Consider the following 15583-nt stretch of genomic DNA (forward strand, 5'->3'; position numbering starts at 1 on the left):
GTTCGGCACACCATGGAGTCACTAGGGCAGGCGCAGCCTGAGGACTGCTGTTCTACACACCATGGAGTCACTAGGGCAGGCACATCCTGAGAGCTGCTGTTCTACACACCATGGAGTCACTAGGGCAGGCACATCCTGAGAGCTGCTGTTCTACACACCATGGAATCACTAGGGCAGGTGCAGCCTGAGGACTACTGTTCTACACACCATGGAGTCACTAGGGCAGGCACAGCCTGAGGACTGCTGTTCTGCACACCATGGAGTCACTCAGGGCAAGCGCAGCCTGAGGACTGCTGTTCTACACACCATGGAGTCACTAGGGCAGGCACATCCTGAGAGCTGCTGTTCTACACACCATGGAGTCACTAGGGCAAGCGCAGCCTGAGGACTGCTGTTCTACACACCATGGAGTCACTAGGGCAAGCAAAGCCTGAGGACTGCTGTTCCACACACCATGGAGTCACTCAGGGCAGGCACAGCCTGAGGACTGCTGTTCTACACACCATGGAGTCACTAGGGCAAGCAAAGCCTGAGGACTGCTGTTCCACACACCATGGAGTCACTAGGGCAGGCACAGCGTGAGGACTGCTGTTCTACACACCATGGAGTCACTAGGGCAGGCGCATCCTGAGAGCTGCTGTTCTACACACCATGGAGTCACTAGGGCAAGCACAGCCTGAGGACTGCTGTTCCACACACCATGGAGTCACTAGGGCAGGCGCATCCTGAGAGCTGCTGTTCTACACACCATGGAGTCACTAGGGCAGGCACATCCTGAGAGCTGCTGTTCTACACACCATGGAGTCATTAGGGCAGGCACAGCCTGAGGACTGCTGTTCCACACACCATGGAGTCACTAGGGCAGGCACAGCCTGAGGACTGCTGTTCTACACACCATGTAGTCACTAGGGCAGGCACAGCCTGAGGACTGCTGTTCTGTACACCATGGAGTCACTAGGGCAGGCACAGCCTGAGACTGCTGTTCTGTACACCATGGAGTCACGAGGGGCAGTCACAGCCTGAGGACTGCTGTTCTGCACACCATGGTGTCACTCAGGGCAGGCGCAGCCTGAGGAATGCTGTTCTACACACCATGGAGTCACTAGGGCAGGCACAGCGTGAGGACTGCTGTTCTACACACCATGGAGTCACTAGGGCAGGGCCAGTCTGAGGAATGCTCTTCTACACACCATGGAGTCACTCAGGGCAGGCATAGCGTGAGGACTGCTGTTCTACACACCATGGAGTCACTAGGCAGGCACATCCTGAGAGTTGCTGTTCTACACACCATGAGTCACCTAGGGCAAGCACAGCCTGAGGACTGCTGTTCCACACACCATGGAGTCACTCAGGGCAGGCACAGCCTGAGGACTGCTTTTCTACACACCATGGAGTCACTAGGTCAGGCACATCCTGAGAGCTCCTGTTCTACACACCATGGAGTCACTAGGGCAAGCACAGCCTGAGGACTGCTGTTCCACACACCATGGAGTCACTAGGGCAGGCACAGCCTGAGGACTGGCTGTTCTACACACCATGGAGTCACCAGGGGCAGGCACAGCCTGAGGACTGCTGTTCTACACACCATGGAGTCACTAGGGCCGGCACAGCCTGAGGACTGCTGTTCTGTACACCATGGAGTCACTAGGGCAGGCACAGGCGTGAGGACTGCTGTTCCACACACCATGGAGTCACTAGGGCAGGCGCAGCCTGAGGACTGCTGTTCTACACACCATGGAGTCACCAGGGCAGGCACATCCTGAGGACTTCTGTCCTACACACCATGGAGTCACCTAGGGCAGCACAGCCTGAGGACTGCTGTTCTACACACAGTGGAGTCACTAGGCAGGCACAGCCTGAGGACTTCTGTCCTACACACCATGGAGTCACTAGGGCAGGCACAGCCTGAGGACTGCTGTTCTACACACCATGGAGTCACTAGGGCAGGCACAGCCTGAGGACTGCTGTTCTGTACACCATGGAGTCACGAGGGCAGGCACAGCGTGAGGACTGCTGTTCCACACACCATGGAGTCACTAGGGCAGGCGCAGCCTGAGGACTGCTGTTCTACACACCATGGAGTCACCAGGGCAGGCACAGCCTGAGGACTTCTGTCCTACACACCATGGAGTCACCTAGGGCAGGCACAGCCTGAGGACTGCTGTTCTACACACCGTGGAGTCACTAGGGCAGGCACAGCCTGAGGACTTCTGTCCTACACACCATGGAGTCACTAGGGCAGGCACAGCCTGAGGACTGCTGTTCTACACACCATGGAGTCACTAGGGCAGGCACAGCCTGAGGACTGCTGTTCTGTACACCATGGAGTCACTAGGGCAGGCACAGCCTGAGGACTGCTGTTCTGTACACCATGGAGTCACGAGGGCAGGCACAGCCTGAGGACTGCTGTTCTGCACACCATGGAGTCACTCAGGGCAAGCGCAGCCTGAGGACTGCTGTTCTACACACCATGGAGTCACTCAGGGCAGGCACATCCGGAGAGCTGCTGTTCTACCCACCATGGAGTCACTAGGGCAGGCACAGCCTGAGGACTGCTGTTCTACACACCATGGAGTCACTCAGGGCAGGCGCAGCTGAGGACTCCTTGCTACACACCATGGAGTCACTAGGGCAAGCAAAGCCTGAGGACTGCTGTTCCACACACATGGAGTCACTAGGGCAAGCACAGCCTGAGGACTGCTGTTCCACACACCATGGAGTCACTAGGGCATGCACACGTGACGACTCCTATTCTACACACCATGGGAGTCACTAGGGCAGGCACATCCTGAGAGCTGCTGTTCTACACACCATGGAGTCATTAGGGCAGGCGCAGCCTGAGGACTGCTGTCCCACACACCATGGAGTCACTAGGCAGGCACAGCCTGAGAACTGATGTTCTACACACTATGGAGTCACTCAGGGCAGGAACAGCCTGAGGACTGCTGTCCCACACACCATGGAGTCACTAGGGCAGGCACAGCGTGAGGACTGCTGTTCCCCAGACCATGGAGTCACTCAGGGCAGGCACAGCCTGAGGACTGCTGTTCCACACACCATGGAGTCACTAGGGCAGGCGCATCCTGAGAGCTGCTGTTCTACAAACCATGGAGTCATTAGGGCAGGCACAGCCTGAGGACTGCTGTTCCACACACCATGGAGTCACTAGGGCAGGCACAGCCTGAGGACTGATGTTCTACACACCATGTAGTCACTAGGGCAGGCGCAGCCTGAGGACTGCTGTCCCACACACCATGGCGTCACTAGGGCAAGCAAAGCCTGAGGACTGCTGTTCCACACACCATGGAGTCACTAGGGCAGGCGCATCCTGAGAGCTGCTGTTCTACACACCATGGAGTCACTAGGGCAAGCACAGCCTGAGGACTGCTGTTCCACACACCATGGAGTCACTAGGGCAGGCACAGCCTGAGGACTGCTGTTCTACACACCATGGAGTCACTAGGGCAGGCACAGCCTGAGGACTGCTATTCGACACACCATGGATTCACTAAGGCAGGCATAGCCTGAGGACTGCTGTCCTACACACCATGGAGTCACAAGGGGAGGCACAGCCTGAGGACTGCTATTCCACACACCATGGAGTCACTAGGGCATGTACACCCTGAGGACTGCTGTTCTACACACCGTGGAGTCACTCAGGGCAGGCAAGCCTGAGGACTACTGTTCTACACACCATGGAGTCACTAGGGCAGGCACAGCCTGAGGACTGCTGTTCTGCACACCATGGAGTTACTCAGGGCAAGCGCAGCCTGAGGACTGCTGTTCTACACACCATGGAGTCACTAGGGCAGGCACATCCTGAGAGCTGCTGTTCTACACACCATGGAGTCACTAGGGCAGGTGCAGCCTGAGGACTGCTGTTCTGCACACCATGGAGTCACTCATGGCAAGCGCAGCCTGAGGACTGCTGTTCTACACACCATGGAGTCACTAGGGCAGGCACATCCTGAGAGCTGCTGTTCTACACACCATGGAGTCACTAGGGCAAGCAAAGCCTGAGGACTGCTGTTCCACACACCATGGAGTCTCTCAGGGCAGGCACAGCCTGAGGACTCCTGTTCTACACACCATGGAGTCACTAGGGCAAGCACAGCCTGAGGACTGCTGTTCCACACACCATGGAGTCACTCAGGGCAGGCGCAGCATGAGGAGTACTGTTCTACACACCATGGAGTCACTAGGGCAGGCACAGCCAGAGGACTGCTGTTCTGCACACCATGGAGTCACTCAGGGCAGGCGCAGCCTGAGGACTGCTGTTCTACACACCATGGAGTCACTAGGGCAGGCACAGCGTGAGGACTGCTGTTCTACACACCATGGAGTCACTAGGGCAGGCACATCCTGAGAGCTGCTGTTCTACACACCATGGAGTCACTAGGGCAAGCGCAGCCTGAGGACTGCTGTTCTACACACCATGGAGTCACTAGGGCAAGCAAAGCCTGAGGACTGCTGTTCCACACACCATGGAGTCACTCAGGGCAGGCACAGCTTGAGGACTGCTGTTCTACACACCATGGAGTCACTAGGGCAGGCGCATCCTGAGAGCTGCTGTTCTACACACCATGGAGTCACTAGGGCAAGCAAAGCCTGAGGACTGCTGTTCCACACACCATGGAGTCACTAGGGCAGGCGCATCCTGAGAGCTGCTGTTCTACACACCATGGAGTCATTAGGGCAGGCACAGCCTGAGGACTGCTGTTCCACACACCATGGAGTCACTAGGGCAGGCACAGCCTGAGGACTGATGTTCTACACACCATGTAGTCACTAGGGCAGGCGCAGCCTGAGAGCTGCTGTTCTACACACCATGGAGTCACTAGGGCAGGCGCATCCTGAGAGCTGCTGTTCTACACACCATGGAGTCATTAGGGCAGGCACAGCCTGAGGACTGCTGTTCTACACACCATGGAGTCACTAGGGCAGGCACAGCCTGAGGACTGCTGTTCTACACACCATGTAGTCACTAGGGCAGGCGCAGCCTGAGGACTGCTGTTCTACACATCATGGAGTCACTAGGGCAGGCACATCCTGAGAGCTGCTGTTCTACACACCATGGAGTCATTAGGGCAGGCACAGCCTGAGGACTGCTGTTCCACACACCATGGAGTCACTAGGGCAGGCACAGCCTGAGGACTGATGTTCTACACACCATGTAGTCACTAGGGCAGGCGCAGCCTGAGGACTGCTGTCCCACACACCATGGCGTCACTAGGGCAAGCACAGCCTGAGGACTGCTGTTCCACACACCATGGAGTCACTAGGGCAGGCGCATCCTGAGAGCTGCTGTTCTACACACCATGGAGTCACTAGTGCAAGCACAGCCTGAGGACTGCTGTTCCACACACCATGGAGTCACTAGGGCAGGCACAGCCTGAGGACTGCTGTTCTACACACCATGGAGTCACTAGGGCAGGCACAGCCTGAGGACTGCTGTTCTGCACACCATGGAGTCACTAGGGCAGGCGCAGCCTGAGGACTGCTGTTCTACACACCATGGAGTCACTAGGGCAGGCACATCCTGAGAGCTGCTGTTCTGCACACCATGGAGTCACTAGGGCAGGCACATCCTGAGAGCTGCTGTTCTACACACCATGGAATCACTAGGGCAGGTGCAGCCTGAGGACTACTGTTCTACACACCATGGAGTCACTAGGGCAGGCACAGCCTGAGGACTGCTGTTCTGCACACCATGGAGTCACTCAGGGCAAGCGCAGCCTGAGGACTGCTGTTCTACACACCATGGAGTCACTAGGGCAGGCACATCCTGAGAGCTGCTGTTCTACACACCATGGAGTCACTAGGGCAAGCGCAGCCTGAGGACTGCTGTTCTACACACCATGGAGTCACTAGGGCAAGCAAAGCCTGAGGACTGCTGTTCCACACACCATGGAGTCACTCAGGGCAGGCAGAGCCTGAGGACTGCTGTTCTACACACCATGGAGTCACTAGGGCAAGCAAAGCCTGAGGACTGCTGTTCCACACACCATGGAGTCACTAGGGCAGGCACAGCGTGAGGACTGCTGTTCTACACACCATGGAGTCACTAGGGCAGGCGCATCCTGAGAGCTGCTGTTCTACACACCATGGAGTCACTAGGGCAAGCACAGCCTGAGGACTGCTGTTCCACACACCATGGAGTCACTAGGGCAGGCGCATCCTGAGAGCTGCTGTTCTACACACCATGGAGTCACTAGGGCAGGCACATCCTGAGAGCTGCTATTCTACACACCATGGAGTCATTAGGGCAGGCACAGCCTGAGGACTGCTGTTCCACACACCATGGAGTCACTAGGGCAGGCACAGCCTGAGGACTGTTGTTCTGTACACCATGGAGTCACTAGGGCAGGCACAGCCTGAGGACTGCTGTTCTGTACACCATGGAGTCACGAGGGCAGGCACAGCCTGAGGACTGCTGTTCTGCACACCATGGAGTCACTCAGGGCAAGCGCAGCCTGAGGACTGCTGTTCTACACACCATGGAGTCACTCAGGGCAGGCACATCCTGAGAGCTGCTGTTCTACACACCATGGAGTCACTAGGGCAGGCACAGCCTGAGGACTGCTGTTCTACACACCATGGAGTCACTCAGGGCAGGCGCAGCCTGAGGACTCCTTGCTACACACCATGGAGTCCCTAGGGCAAGCAAAGCCTGAGGACTGCTGTTCCACACACCATGGAGTCACTAGGGCAAGCACAGCCTGAGGACTGCTGTTCCACACACCATGGAGTCACTAGGGCATGCACAGCGTGACGACTCCTATTCTACACACCATGGAGTCACTAGGGCAGGCACATCCTGAGAGCTGCTGTTCTACACACCATGGAGTCATTAGGGCAGGCGCAGCCTGAGGACTGCTGTCCCACACACCATGGAGTCACTAGGGCAGGCACAGCCTGAGAACTGATGTTCTACACACTATGGAGTCACTCAGGGCAGGAACAGCCTGAGGACTGCTGTCCCACACACCATGGAGTCACTAGGGCAGGCACAGCGTGAGGACTGCTGTTCCCCAGACCATGGAGTCACTCAGGGCAGGCACAGCCTGAGGACTGCTGTTCCACACACCATGGCGTCACTAGGGCAAGCAAAGCCTGAGGACTGCTGTTCCACACACCATGGAGTCACTAGGGCAGGCGCATCCTGAGAGCTGCTGTTCTACACACCATGGAGTCACTAGGGGAAGCACAGCCTGAGGACTGCTGTTCCACACACCATGGAGTCACTAGGGCAGGCACAGCCTGAGGACTGCTGTTCTACACACCATGGAGTCACTAGGGCAGGCACAGCCTGAGGACTGCTATTCGACACACCATGGATTCACTAAGGCAGGCATAGCCTGAGGACTGCTGTCCTACACACCATGGACTCACAAGGGGAGGCACAGCCTGAGGACTGCTATTCCACACACCATGGAGTCACTAGGGCATGTACACCCTGAGGACTGCTGTTCTACACACCGTGGAGTCACTCAGGGCAGGCAAGCCTGAGGACTACTGTTCTACACACCATGGAGTCACTAGGGCAGGCACAGCCTGAGGACTGCTGTTCTGCACACCATGGAGTTACTCAGGGCAAGCGCAGCCTGAGGACTGCTGTTCTACACACCATGGAGTCACTAGGGCAGGTGCAGCCTGAGGACTGCTGTTCTGCACACCATGGAGTCACTCAGGGCAAGCGCAGCCTGAGGACTGCTGTTCTACACACCATGGAGTCACTAGGGCAGGCACATCCTGAGAGCTGCTGTTCTACACACCATGGAGTCACTAGGGCAAGCAAAGCCTGAGGACTGCTGTTCCACACACCATGGAGTCTCTCAGGGCAGGCACAGCCTGAGGACTGCTGTTCTACACACCATGGAGTCACTAGGGCAAGCACAGCCTGAGGACTGCTGTTCCACACACCATGGAGTCACTCAGGGCAGGCGCAGCATGAGGACTACTGTTCTACACACCATGGAGTCACTAGGGCAGGCACAGCCAGAGGACTGCTGTTCTGCACACCATGGAGTCACTCAGGGCAGGCGCAGCCTGAGGACTGCTGTTCTACACACCATGGAGTCACTAGGGCAGGCACAGCGTGAGGACTGCTGTTCTACACACCATGGAGTCACTAGGGCAGGCACATCCTGAGAGCTGCTGTTCTACACACCATGGAGTCACTAGGGCAAGCGCAGCCTGAGGACTGCTGTTCTACACACCATGGAGTCACTAGGGCAAGCAAAGCCTGAGGACTGCTGTTCCACACACCATGGAGTCACTCAGGGCAGGCACAGCCTGAGGACTGCTGTTCTACACACCATGGAGTCACTAGGGCAAGCAAAGCCTGAGGACTGCTGTTCCACACACCATGGAGTCACTAGGGCAGGCACAGCGTGAGGACTGCTGTTCTACACACCATGGAGTCACTAGGGCAGGCGCATCCTGAGAGCTGCTGTTCTACACACCATGGAGTCACTCAGGGCAAGCGCAGCCTGAGGACTGCTGTTCTACACACCATGGAGTCACTAGGGCAGGCACATCCTGAGAGCTGCTGTTCTACACACCATGGAGTCACTAGGGCAAGCAAAGCCTGAGGACTGCTGTTCCACACACCATGGAGTCTCTCAGGGCAGGCACAGCCTGAGGACTGCTGTTCTACACACCATGGAGTCACTAGGGCAAGCACAGCCTGAGGACTGCTGTTCCACACACCATGGAGTCACTCAGGGCAGGCGCAGCATGAGGACTACTGTTCTACACACCATGGAGTCACTAGGGCAGGCACAGCCAGAGGACTGCTGTTCTGCACACCATGGAGTCACTCAGGGCAGGCGCAGCCTGAGGACTGCTGTTCTACACACCATGGAGTCACTAGGGCAGGCACAGCGTGAGGACTGCTGTTCTACACACCATGGAGTCACTAGGGCAGGCACATCCTGAGAGCTGCTGTTCTACACACCATGGAGTCACTAGGGCAAGCGCAGCCTGAGGACTGCTGTTCTACACACCATGGAGTAACTAGGGCAAGCAAAGCCTGAGGACTGCTGTTCCACACACCATGGAGTCACTCAGGGCAGGCACAGCCTGAGGACTGCTGTTCTACACACCATGGAGTCACTAGGGCAAGCAAAGCCTGAGGACTGCTGTTCCACACACCATGGAGTCACTAGGGCAGGCACAGCGTGAGGACTGCTGTTCTACACACCATGGAGTCACTAGGGCAGGCGCATCCTGAGAGCTGCTGTTCTACACACCATGGAGTCACTAGGGCAAGCAAAGCCTGAGGACTGCTGTTCCACACACCATGGAGTCACTAGGGCAGGCGCATCCTGAGAGCTGCTGTTCTACACACCATGGAGTCATTAGGGCAGGCACAGCCTGAGGACTGCTGTTCCACACACCATGGAGTCACTAGGGCAGGCACAGCCTGAGGACTGATGTTCTACACACCATGTAGTCACTAGGGCAGGCGCAGCCTGAGAGCTGCTGTTCTACACACCATGGAGTCACTAGGGCAGGCGCATCCTGAGAGCTGCTGTTCTACACACCATGGAGTCATTAGGGCAGGCACAGCCTGAGGACTGCTGTTCCACACACCATGGAGTCACTAGGGCAGGCACAGCCTGAGGACTGATGTTCTACACACCATGTAGTCACTAGGGCAGGCGCAGCCTGAGGACTGCTGTTCTACACACCATGGAGTCACTAGGGCAGGCACATCCTGAGAGCTGCTGTTCTACACACCATGGAGTCATTAGGGCAGGCACAGCCTGAGGACTGCTGTTCCACACACCATGGAGTCACTAGGGCAGGCACAGCCTGAGGACTGATGTTCTACACACCATGTAGTCACTAGGGCAGGCGCAGCCTGAGGACTGCTGTCCCACACACCATGGCGTCACTAGGGCAAGAACAGCCTGAGGACTGCTGTTCCACACACCATGGAGTCACTAGGGCAGGCGCATCCTGAGAGCTGCTGTTCTACACACCATGGAGTCACTAGTGCAAGCACAGCCTGAGGACTGCTGTTCCACACACCATGGAGTCACTAGGGCAGGCACAGCCTGAGGACTGCTGTTCCACACACCATGGAGTCACTAGGGCAGGCACAGCCTGAGGACTGCTGTTCTACACACCATGGAGTCACTAGGGCAGGCACAGCCTGAGGACTGCTATTCGACACACCATGGATTCACTAAGGCAGGCATAGCCTGAGGACTGCTGTCCTACACACCATGGAGTCACAAGGGGAGGCACAGCCTGAGGACTGCTATTCCACACACCATGGAGTCACTAGGGCATGTACACCCTGAGGACTGCTGTTCTACACACCGTGGAGTCACTCAGGGCAGGCAAGCCTGAGGACTACTGTTCTACACACCATGGAGTCACTAGGGCAGGCACAGCCTGAGGACTGCTGTTCTGCACACCATGGAGTTACTCAGGGCAAGCGCAGCCTGAGGACTGCTGTTCTACACACCATGGAGTCACTAGGGCAGGCACATCCTGAGAGCTGCTGTTCTACACACCATGGAGTCACTAGGGCAGGTGCAGCCTGAGGACTGCTGTTCTGCACACCATGGAGTCACTCATGGCAAGCGCAGCCTGAGGACTGCTGTTCTACACACCATGGAGTCACTAGGGCAGGCACATCCTGAGAGCTGCTGTTCTACACACCATGGAGTCACTAGGGCAAGCAAAGCCTGAGGACTGCTGTTCCACACACCATGGAGTCTCTCAGGGCAGGCACAGCCTGAGGACTCCTGTTCTACACACCATGGAGTCACTAGGGCAAGCACAGCCTGAGGACTGCTGTTCCACACACCATGGAGTCACTCAGGGCAGGCGCAGCATGAGGAGTACTGTTCTACACACCATGGAGTCACTAGGGCAGGCACAGCCAGAGGACTGCTGTTCTGCACACCATGGAGTCACTCAGGGCAGGCGCAGCCTGAGGACTGCTGTTCTACACACCATGGAGTCACTAGGGCAGGCACAGCGTGAGGACTGCTGTTCTACACACCATGGAGTCACTAGGGCAGGCACATCCTGAGAGCTGCTGTTCTACACACCATGGAGTCACTAGGGCAAGCGCAGCCTGAGGACTGCTGTTCTACACACCATGGAGTCACTAGGGCAAGCAAAGCCTGAGGACTGCTGTTCCACACACCATGGAGTCACTCAGGGCAGGCACAGCTTGAGGACTGCTGTTCTACACACCATGGAGTCACTAGGGCAGGCGCATCCTGAGAGCTGCTGTTCTACACACCATGGAGTCACTAGGGCAAGCAAAGCCTGAGGACTGCTGTTCCACACACCATGGAGTCACTAGGGCAGGCGCATCCTGAGAGCTGCTGTTCTACACACCATGGAGTCATTAGGGCAGGCACAGCCTGAGGACTGCTGTTCCACACACCATGGAGTCACTAGGGCAGGCACAGCCTGAGGACTGATGTTCTACACACCATGTAGTCACTAGGGCAGGCGCAGCCTGAGAGCTGCTGTTCTACACACCATGGAGTCACTAGGGCAGGCGCATCCTGAGAGCTGCTGTTCTACACACCATGGAGTCATTAGGGCAGGCACAGCCTGAGGACTGCTGTTCTACACACCATGGAGTCACTAGGGCAGGCACAGCCTGAGGACTGCTGTTCTACACACCATGTAGTCACTAGGGCAGGCGCAGCCTGAGGACTGCTGTTCTACACATCATGGAGTCACTAGGGCAGGCACATCCTGAGAGCTGCTGTTCTACACACCATGGAGTCATTAGGGCAGGCACAGCCTGAGGACTGCTGTTCCACACACCATGGAGTCACTAGGGCAGGCACAGCCTGAGGACTGATGTTCTACACACCATGTAGTCACTAGGGCAGGCGCAGCCTGAGGACTGCTGTCCCACACACCATGGCGTCACTAGGGCAAGCACAGCCTGAGGACTGCTGTTCCACACACCATGGAGTCACTAGGGCAGGCGCATCCTGAGAGCTGCTGTTCTACACACCATGGAGTCACTAGTGCAAGCACAGCCTGAGGACTGCTGTTCCACACACCATGGAGTCACTAGGGCAGGCACAGCCTGAGGACTGCTGTTCTACACACCATGGAGTCACTAGGGCAGGCACAGCCTGAGGACTGCTGTTCTGCACACCATGGAGTCACTAGGGCAGGCGCAGCCTGAGGACTGCTGTTCTACACACCATGGAGTCACTAGGGCAGGCACATCCTGAGAGCTGCTGTTCTGCACACCATGGAGTCACTAGGGCAGGCACATCCTGAGAGCTGCTGTTCTACACACCATGGAATCACTAGGGCAGGTGCAGCCTGAGGACTACTGTTCTACACACCATGGAGTCACTAGGGCAGGCACAGCCTGAGGACTGCTGTTCTGCACACCATGGAGTCACTCAGGGCAAGCGCAGCCTGAGGACTGCTGTTCTACACACCATGGAGTCACTAGGGCAGGCACATCCTGAGAGCTGCTGTTCTACACACCATGGAGTCACTAGGGCAAGCGCAGCCTGAGGACTGCTGTTCTACACACCATGGAGTCACTAGGGCAAGCAAAGCCTGAGGACTGCTGTTCCACACACCATGGAGTCACTCAGGGCAGGCAGAGCCTGAGGACTGCTGTTCTACACACCATGGAGTCACTAGGGCAAGCAAAGCCTGAGGACTGCTGTTCCACACACCATGGAGTCACTAGGGCAGGCACAGCGTGAGGACTGCTGTTCTACACACCATGGAGTCACTAGGGCAGGCGCATCCTGAGAGCTGCTGTTCTACACACCATGGAGTCACTAGGGCAAGCACAGCCTGAGGACTGCTGTTCCACACACCATGGAGTCACTAGGGCAGGCGCATCCTGAGAGCTGCTGTTCTACACACCATGGAGTCACTAGGGCAGGCACATCCTGAGAGCTGCTATTCTACACACCATGGAGTCATTAGGGCAGGCACAGCCTGAGGACTGCTGTTCCACACACCATGGAGTCACTAGGGCAGGCACAGCCTGAGGACTGTTGTTCTGTACACCATGGAGTCACTAGGGCAGGCACAGCCTGAGGACTGCTGTTCTGTACACCATGGAGTCACGAGGGCAGGCACAGCCTGAGGACTGCTGTTCTGCACACCATGGAGTCACTCAGGGCAAGCGCAGCCTGAGGACTGCTGTTCTACACACCATGGAGTCACTCAGGGCAGGCACATCCTGAGAGCTGCTGTTCTACACACCATGGAGTCACTAGGGCAGGCACAGCCTGAGGACTGCTGTTCTACACACCATGGAGTCACTCAGGGCAGGCGCAGCCTGAGGACTCCTTGCTACACACCATGGAGTCCCTAGGGCAAGCAAAGCCTGAGGACTGCTGTTCCACACACCATGGAGTCACTAGGGCAAGCACAGCCTGAGGACTGCTGTTCCACACACCATGGAGTCACTAGGGCATGCACAGCGTGACGACTCCTATTCTACACACCATGGAGTCACTAGGGCAGGCACATCCTGAGAGCTGCTGTTCTACACACCATGGAGTCATTAGGGCAGGCGCAGCCTGAGGACTGCTGTCCCACACACCATGGAGTCACTAGGGCAGGCACAGCCTGAGAACTGATGTTCTACCACACTATGGAGTCACTCAGGGCAGGAACAGCCTGAGGACTGCTGTCCCACACACCATGGAGTCACTAGGGCAGGCACAGCGTGAGGACTGCTGTTCCCCAGACCATGGAGTCACTCAGGGCAGGCACAGCCTGAGGACTGCTGTTCCACACACCATGGCGTCACTAGGGCAAGCAAAGCCTGAGGACTGCTGTTCCACACACCATGGAGTCACTAGGGCAGGCGCATCCTGAGAGCTGCTGTTCTACACACCATGGAGTCACTAGGGGAAGCACAGCCTGAGGACTGCTGTTCCACACACCATGGAGTCACTAGGGCAGGCACAGCCTGAGGACTGCTGTTCTACACACCATGGAGTCACTAGGGCAGGCACAGCCTGAGGACTGCTATTCGACACACCATGGATTCACTAAGGCAGGCATAGCCTGAGGACTGCTGTCCTACACACCATGGACTCACAAGGGGAGGCACAGCCTGAGGACTGCTATTCCACACACCATGGAGTCACTAGGGCATGTACACCCTGAGGACTGCTGTTCTACACACCGTGGAGTCACTCAGGGCAGGCAAGCCTGAGGACTACTGTTCTACACACCATGGAGTCACTAGGGCAGGCACAGCCTGAGGACTGCTGTTCTGCACACCATGGAGTTACTCAGGGCAAGCGCAGCCTGAGGACTGCTGTTCTACACACCATGGAGTCACTAGGGCAGGTGCAGCCTGAGGACTGCTGTTCTGCACACCATGGAGTCACTCAGGGCAAGCGCAGCCTGAGGACTGCTGTTCTACACACCATGGAGTCACTAGGGCAGGCACATCCTGAGAGCTGCTGTTCTACACACCATGGAGTCACTAGGGCAAGCAAAGCCTGAGGACTGCTGTTCCACACACCATGGAGTCTCTCAGGGCAGGCACAGCCTGAGGACTGCTGTTCTACACACCATGGAGTCACTAGGGCAAGCACAGCCTGAGGACTGCTGTTCCACACACCATGGAGTCACTCAGGGCAGGCGCAGCATGAGGACTACTGTTCTACACACCATGGAGTCACTAGGGCAGGCACAGCCAGAGGACTGCTGTTCTGCACACCATGGAGTCACTCAGGGCAGGCGCAGCCTGAGGACTGCTGTTCTACACACCATGGAGTCACTAGGGCAGGCACAGCGTGAGGACTGCTGTTCTACACACCATGGAGTCACTAGGGCAGGCACATCCTGAGAGCTGCTGTTCTACACACCATGGAGTCACTAGGGCAAGCGCAGCCTGAGGACTGCTGTTCTACACACCATGGAGTCACTAGGGCAAGCAAAGCCTGAGGACTGCTGTTCCACACACCATGGAGTCACTCAGGGCAGGCACAGCCTGAGGACTGCTGTTCTACACACCATGGAGTCACTAGGGCAAGCAAAGCCTGAGGACTGCTGTTCCACACACCATGGAGTCACTAGGGCAGGCACAGCGTGAGGACTGCTGTTCTACACACCATGGAGTCACTAGGGCAGGCGCATCCTGAGAGCTGCTGTTCTACACACCATGGAGTCACTCAGGGCAAGCGCAGCCTGAGGACTGCTGTTCTACACACCATGGAGTCACTAGGGCAGGCACATCCTGAGAGCTGCTGTTCTACACACCATGGAGTCACTAGGGCAAGCAAAGCCTGAGGACTGCTGTTCCACACACCATGGAGTCTCTCAGGGCAGGCACAGCCTGAGGACTGCTGTTCTACACACCATGGAGTCACTAGGGCAAGCACAGCCTGAGGACTGCTGTTCCACACACCATGGAGTCACTCAGGGCAGGCGCAGCATGAGGACTACTGTTCTACACACCATGGAGTCACTAGGGCAGGCACAGCCAGAGGACTGCTGTTCTGCACACCATGGAGTCACTCAGGGCAGGCGCAGCCTGAGGACTGCTGTTCTACACACCATGGAGTCACTAGGGCAGGCACAGCGTGAGGAC

The 15583-nt window shown here is 57.0% G+C and overlaps 1 protein-coding gene across 1 annotated transcript in view; it reads right to left on the minus strand.

Annotated features, from left to right (window-relative positions):
• The window catches only part of Tert (telomerase reverse transcriptase), a 32930-nt gene that overhangs the window by 15573 nt on the left and 1774 nt on the right, over window positions 1-15583 (minus strand).

This window comes from Urocitellus parryii, chromosome 1, assembly GCF_045843805.1.
Source record: "Urocitellus parryii isolate mUroPar1 chromosome 1, mUroPar1.hap1, whole genome shotgun sequence".
Taxonomy (NCBI): domain Eukaryota; kingdom Metazoa; phylum Chordata; class Mammalia; order Rodentia; family Sciuridae; genus Urocitellus; species Urocitellus parryii.